Source organism: Salvelinus sp. IW2-2015, linkage group LG15 (genome assembly GCF_002910315.2).
Source record: "Salvelinus sp. IW2-2015 linkage group LG15, ASM291031v2, whole genome shotgun sequence".
NCBI lineage: Eukaryota > Metazoa > Chordata > Actinopteri > Salmoniformes > Salmonidae > Salvelinus > Salvelinus sp. IW2-2015.
The window spans coordinates 52,798,934-52,806,062 of record NC_036855.1 but is presented as its reverse complement, the minus strand read 5'-3'; the positions used below and the strand labels follow the sequence as shown (position 1 = coordinate 52,806,062).

General features: G+C 48.3%; 1 protein-coding gene and 1 pseudogene across 1 annotated transcript in view; both read right to left on the bottom strand.

Annotated features, from left to right (window-relative positions):
- Positions 1-7,129, bottom strand: part of LOC111974410 (protein MTSS 2-like) — a 114,649-nt gene that overhangs the window by 4,761 nt on the left and 102,759 nt on the right. The gene's annotated exons all lie outside the window — the stretch shown is intronic.
- LOC139022593 (protein MTSS 2-like) lies at positions 2,231-6,750 on the bottom strand (annotated as a pseudogene).

Sequence of the window (7,129 nt, the reverse complement as noted above, 5' to 3'; positions counted from 1 at the left end):
AGAGAGACAGGTAGTTTATATGATGGGTAGAGTTCATATGAGAGAGACAGGTAGTTTATATGATGGGTAGAGTTCAAATAAGAGAGACAGGTAGTTTATATGATGGGTAGAGTTCAAATAAGAGAGACGGGTAGTGTATATGATGGGTGAAGTTCATATGAGAGAGACGGGTAGTTTATATGATGGGTATAGTTCAAATAAGAGAGACAGGTAGTTTATATGATGGGCAGAGGTTAAGATGAGGACATTTCCAAGTTGGAGTTGAAAGTAGAGAGCAGCAGCAGTGAAATAGGGGAACCCAACCAGAATAGGGGGGAAAGCGGCACAGAGAGTAGAGAAGCCAACCACACAGGAAGAGAAAGAGGCCGTACAAATACAGAGGAATGGGAAGTGATCAAACCACAGGAAATAGAGAAGAGGCCAAACACCAAGGGTAAGTGTGAATGTAGAGTGGAGAGGTTGGGAGACACACACACACACACATGCAGGGATGGGGATAGACATGTTGAGCGTGGAGGGGGGTCAGAGGTAGAGGGTTGGGGAGGGAGAGGAGGAAACATGGAAAAGACAAGTTAAGACCGTGTGAGAACCAAGCATGGGTTGGGTAGATTAGACACACAGGGTACAGGGCAGGGTAGCTGGCATGCCCAAAGACATGGCCTCCCAGACAGTGACACAAGCGACACACACACATAAACACAGACACATAGACCATGTCACCACATCAGAGCACTGCCGTGACAAGCCTGAGAGATACTTCTTCAGAATAGAGGACACCACTTCAGACCTAACAACTGTCCTACTTCATCACACATGGAAACAGGGATTATTTTTAAAAACACTCCACAACATTGTAATATACATGTCATGTGCTATTTGTTATCATCAAACAAGTCTGTTTTAAGTTGAAATAAAGTTGTAATTTTCACCACTAAGTGAATACAGGGAAAAAAAAGTTTAGTGCTCTGAGTGTTGCATGCCATATGACGCCATCTGTRATTAAACTCTGTGAGGACAGACGACATAACAGACATATGGACCAGCAGACAGACGCTCAGCAGACACTCATACAGACAGACGCTCAGCAGACACTCATACAGACAGACGCTCAGCAGACACTCATACAGACAGACGTGCAGGGGCGCCTTTTTTCCCCAGGATTCCACACTTATCTGAACAGAACCTCTCGCTGACACACTTTTGCTGTCACTTTCATTGTCAGACTTACTTTGATGATTGCCTGCAAGTAAAAAAAGAGAACCTAACCTAAGATAACAGCTTCTGTTTCTCCTCCACTCTGCAAGCAGAAAATAAAAACACATGTATTGCTCCATTTCCTATTACATGTTCTCTCTGGATTTAGAAAATATATACGCCTGGCTTCTTTTGTGGTTTCTCACACCAGTGGTAACAGGAAATCAAAATGTCACAATAAAAACAGTCCACTGGGCACAGACGTCAATTCAATGTCTATTCCACGTTGGTGCAATGTAATTTCATAAAATGACGTGGATACAACGTTGATTTAGCCAGTGTGTGCCCAGTGGTGAGGGTAACACAAAAAAACGACACAGAGGAGAGAAGCCCCACCCTCAAATACAACCAGCTGACCTGCAGCAGAACTCGTACACGCACACGAGCGCACACACGCGCACACACGCACACTGTTAGCCATTGGTTTAAGCTAACAGTGCGTCGTCAGAGCCTTGTGACCTGAGCCAAAGGGAGAGGGAGCGATGGAGCCCCATTGACCCCACTTTTCATCTGTCTCTCTGCCACCTGCTTCCCTCTGCTTTCTCTTATGAATGGGGGGGGGGGGGGGGGTAAGAGGTTGGGTGAGAGTGGGGGGTGTGGGAGGAGGTGGAGAGGGTGGCTGGAAGTCCAGGTTCCTACTAAAACAGTCCTCTCTCTCTCAGCAGTCAGTCCAGTCCAGACAGAGTCTCTATATACAGTCTGAGGATCCTGTGGTGATGGTGGGCTAATTAAACAAAACATGCGCCCAGACACGATAGAGTTATAGTGGCCAGAGCCTGTCATTATTATTCTGATTTACTTTTTCATATCAGCATTTTTATTGTTATTTATCATTTACTTCTAATTAAACTTTTTTTGTTGTTTGTAATCTTCTGTTGTCATATTTACTTCTTTACTACAGAGTCAGTACTGTATGTAGTGGTTGAGCCATCTCGGTGGGTTGCAGGCTGCGCTCCCTCCGCTCCGTTGTGCGCCATCACAAAATCCTGGGCGCTGACCTGTCGTTGGAGACAGGTCTTGCGGAAGCCGCACGCCCCTGCGGATGACACCAGCACGCGGTGCCTGACCGGGGGCCTGTGGGTCGTGCTGGGGGGCCGGGCCAGGCGGGGGGTCATTCAGGGAGGTTTGGGGAAGGGGAACTGTCCCTCCCCAAGGCGTGGCACTGGCCACCAGCTCTCCTATCTTCTCCACCGGCTGTGGCGGTTAGCGGCTATCATCTGGTCCTCCTCAGAGCCGTGCTGGACATACACACTCATCTCCATCGCTCCCCCAGACCCCCACACGCTGTGTTGGGGCAGGCTCAGACGCTTGGGAGAGGCCTTCACATACTCCAACGCGTTGGGGGAGGAGTCATCCGCCACGGAGAACACACACTCCTCACTGCCCACTAACGTACCGGAGGCCCGGGGTACCCCCCAGGAGCATCAGGCACCGTGGGTGTCTTCACTGGCACTATTGGGGCGGCGGATGGGGATGGGGCCCGCGTTTGGACAGGGTGCGTCTCCACCCGGCTTGGTGGATGGGGTTCGGCGGATGGTGGCAGTCCCCAGGGGTCCAATGCCTCCTCCCTCCTCCAGGCACTCCGCCCTGGGCCCCACTGGGCAGACCAGCGGTGCTGGCCGGCCTCTTGGTCTGGATCATACGTCGGTAGTTCTGGCCGATGTTGCTGTGGCGGGGATGGTGGAGGACTTGTCAAAGTCCGTTGAACGCCTCACCTTCAGCATCTCCATTCACAGAGTAGCAGTCATAATCCGACCCTGGGGAGAGAGAGAGAGAGAGATAGAGGGGTGTGGTGTGTTATTCAGAGGATGAGTATTGCATGTATTATGCTGTTGGGGACGGTTTCCTTGAGAGGACAGCGAGTGCATTCTCTGTTGGTTATTGTACGTGAGGTTGACTTCTGTATGTATTGATGTTTACTCTATGAGCGAAGGAGTGTACTTGTCAGAGTGGTACCCTGAGAGGGGGATAGTGTCCTCGGAGCAGGAGGGCGTGGTGGTCTGGGTGCTGTAGCCACTAGAGTACTGCAGGGAGTCCCTGTTGCTCTTCTGCTGCTCCATGCTGAGACCACGGGTCAGGACCATGGCCAGGTCACATGGCTGCTGGAGACACCTCTTCGCCGTGCTGGGAGGAAGCGAAACACGTTGTTTTTATTCATTAAGCAGACACTCTTATCCCATGCGACTTACAGCAGTGAGTGTATACATTTTAATACTTTGTTCTCACTGGTCCCACCGTGGGAATCGAATGCTCTACCGACAGAGCTACACGGGACTAGTGACTAACACATGATTTGGATGATGACTAAGGATCTAACCGTATCGCAATCAATAGCCTTAGCAAACACTTATCACATGGTAGGAGCACAGGACCACTACCAAGCACAATGGACGGACTATAACCACCAAACTCCAATCCGGGGTTAATCCAACAGTTGTGTTACAGCAGCATGTGTCTTATATTCACCACCATTGTGAGGTAAATCTGCATATTCTCTTTTACCTTGCAGCGATGGTGGCGGGGTCATTCGGGACCTCTGGACATCGTCTGGGTGAGCACCAGCATATCCCTGGGAGCCCGGGATGCCTCGCTCTCCTTCAGCCTATCCAGGGGCTCCTTCCTCCGCTGAGCGTGGCAGCCAATGGCTGCTCATAAGAACCTGCTTGGACCAATCCTGAAGAGGTGGGTGTGATTAATAAGAAGCAGTGAAAAGCAACAGAGCAAACTCTCAATGAGAGAGACCCGTCCACTATCCAGCAGTTTTGACGCCTTTCATCTGGTACAGTTGGGGGTAGTGTGGCGGAGGATTCCTCATTGTGTGTGTGTGAGGTGTTTTGGTATTGGGCCAAATTGATGAGTGGGTTTATTGGTTTGAAGCCTTTTGAGTTTGTGAGACTTGGAAAGGTGAAATGGGTGACACCCAGGGGCCTGCTCAGTTTAGCAAATCACCACACAGTAGATTTGAAACCAGGGGGGAGACTGATGGTCAAACGACAACACAAAAGGCACACAGGTCAGGAGCAAAGTAACGAAGTCACGAATGAGTTAAGCAGATGGTGAAATGAAAAGAAAAACCTGGTGAAGAAGCGTTAACTCGGCACAAATGAAAACACAATACAAAAAATTCAAAAAAAGAACTTAAAAACTGCAAAGAAAAGTGTACAGATGAAAACAAACCTTCCAGCAAAGGAACCTTTGATGGGGAGAGGTAGTGTTGGATCCAGGGGAGTAGTTATAGGGTGGGGACGCAGGGAAGTATGACAGAGAGAGGCCTGATGGAGCCAGTGTGAGAGAGAGCAGGGCGGAAGGTAGCGAAGGACGAGCCAGACTGCGGAACGGAGAGACAAGATCGGGATCGTCAGAGCGTTCCATCAACGCCAAAGGCTTTTGGGAGGAGCCTTTTGTGATGTGACCTCTGGGTCACAGAGACATACTGTACATGCACAAGAGTACGTGCATGTGCACTCCCAAACGCACGCATACACAAACTGTATGAGTAGCAGAAGAAAAGAGGGCAAAGACAAGAGATCAGCGGTGACAGAGCAGATGACCACAAGTTGACCTGGACTGATGAAGAACACATACTTAGGGAGACCATCCTGCCGGTCAGTTTTACCAGCTTCTCTCATACAACATATACAGCACAACAATACAGTATGCAATACACAGATGACTAAAACGAGCATGGCTATGCATTCACATTCTTTTCAAAAGTCAGTTAATCGTGTGACTGATATTGGATCGTGTGTTCCAATATGTTTGCACGCAATTAGGACAGGAGTGCGAGGCAGCTGTTGTACTTACCGTTGTGGGAGAGCTGCACTCACTGACTGGACTGGCAAGTCTCGATGCCTCTGAGGATGCAGAGCTTGATGAACTTCTGCAGTAGGACATAGAGGTCAAAAAAAGAGACGGAATGAACGCAAAACCAAGAGACGTCGGGCAGAAGGGTTGAGGAAATAAAAAACCAAGGAGGGGGCGGAGCTACGTTTCAGCACTGCAGCGACATCTGTGACGGCAGTCATACCTGGCTGGTGATGTCAGAGGGCATGGGCGAGGAGGCTTGGAGTAGACGTTGGCGTCCTGCGATATGAAGCCTGAGTCGTGGGAGGAGACGCTGCTGAGGCGGTGAGCGTTCCCCGGTGGCGGGTGGGCCAGGCTGCGGTAGCGATTAGGACGAACTGGGTGAGTGAGTCTGAGAGCCTCCGGAGGAGCGGGAGGCGCTACTGTGGGCGCTGTTCACACTGCTGCAGTGGGGTGGGGCCAGGGTGAGAGGGTGGTGAAGGGGCAGGGAATAGGGTCAGGCAGGGTGAAGGGAATTATTTAAGGGAGGGTGATATCATATAAACCACATGTATGAAGCAAGAGGTGGAGAAGGTGTGAGATTGAATGAGGATGTGTAGTGATGGATATGGGAGAGAGTGATGAAGTGAAATGAAAAAGGGTAGCGAGGTACAGTGAAGAATGGGCCAGAGGAGCAGAGCAAGTGATGGGCAGAGATTTCATATGAGAGAGAAGGGTAGTTTATATGATGTGTAGAGTTCAATGTGAGAGAGACAGGTTAGTGTAATATGATGGGTAGAGTTCAAATAAGAGAGACAGTAGTTATATGATGGGTAGAGTTCAAAAAGAGAGACGGGTAGTTTATATGATGGGTAAAGTTCATATGAAGAGAGACGGGTAGTTTATATGATGGGTAGAGTTCAAATAAGAGAGAACAGGTAGTTTATATGATGGTTAGAGTTCAAATAAGAGAGACAGGTAGTTTATATGATGGGTAGAGTTCAAAAGAGAGACAGGTAGTTTATTATGATGGTAGAGTTCAAATAAGAGAGACAGGTAGTTTATATGATGGTAGAGTTCATATGAGAGAGACAGGTAGTTTATATGATGGGTAGAGTTCAAAATAAGAGAGACAGGTAGTTTATATGATGGGTAGAGTTCAAATAAGAGAGACGGGTAGTTGTATATGATGGGTGAAGTTCATATGAGAGAGACGGGTAGTTTATTATGATGGGTATAGTTCAAATAAGAGAGACAGGTAGTTTATATGATGGGCAGAGGTTAAGATGAGGACATTTCCAAGTTGGAGTTGAAAGTAAAGAGAGCAGCAGCAGTGAAATAGGGGAACCCAAACCAGAATAGGGGGGAAAGCGGCACAGAGAGTAGAGAAGCCAACCACAACAGGAACGAGAAAGAGGCCGTACAAATACAGAGGAATGGAAGTGATCAAACCACAGGAAATAGAGAGAAGAGGGACAAACACCAAGGGTAGTGTGAATGTGGAGAGGTTGGGAGACACACACACACACACACATGCAGGGATGGGGATAGACATGTTGAGCGTGGAGGGGGGTCAGAGGTAGAGGGTTGGGAGGGAGAGGAGGAAACATGGAAAAGACAAGTTAAGAGAGTGTGAGAACATGTGAGAAACCAAGCATGGTAGATTAGGACACACAGGGTACAGGGCAGGGTAGCTGGCATGCCCAAAGACATGGCCTCCCAGACAGTGACACAAGCGACACACAACACATAAACACCAGACACATAGACCATGTCACCACATCAGAGCACTGCCGTGACAAGCCTGAGAGATACTTCTTCAGAATAGAGGACACCACTTCAGACCTAACAACTGTCCTACTTCATCACACATGAAACAGGGATTATTTTTTAAAAACACTCCACAACATTGTAATATTACATGTCATGTGCATTTGTTAATCATCAAACAAGTCTGTTTTAAGTTAAATAAAGTTGTAATTTTCACCACTAAGTGAATACAGGGAAAAAAAGTTTAGTGCTCTGAGTGTTGCATGCCATATGACGCCATCTGTGATTAAACTCTGTGAGGACAGACGACATAACAGAACAT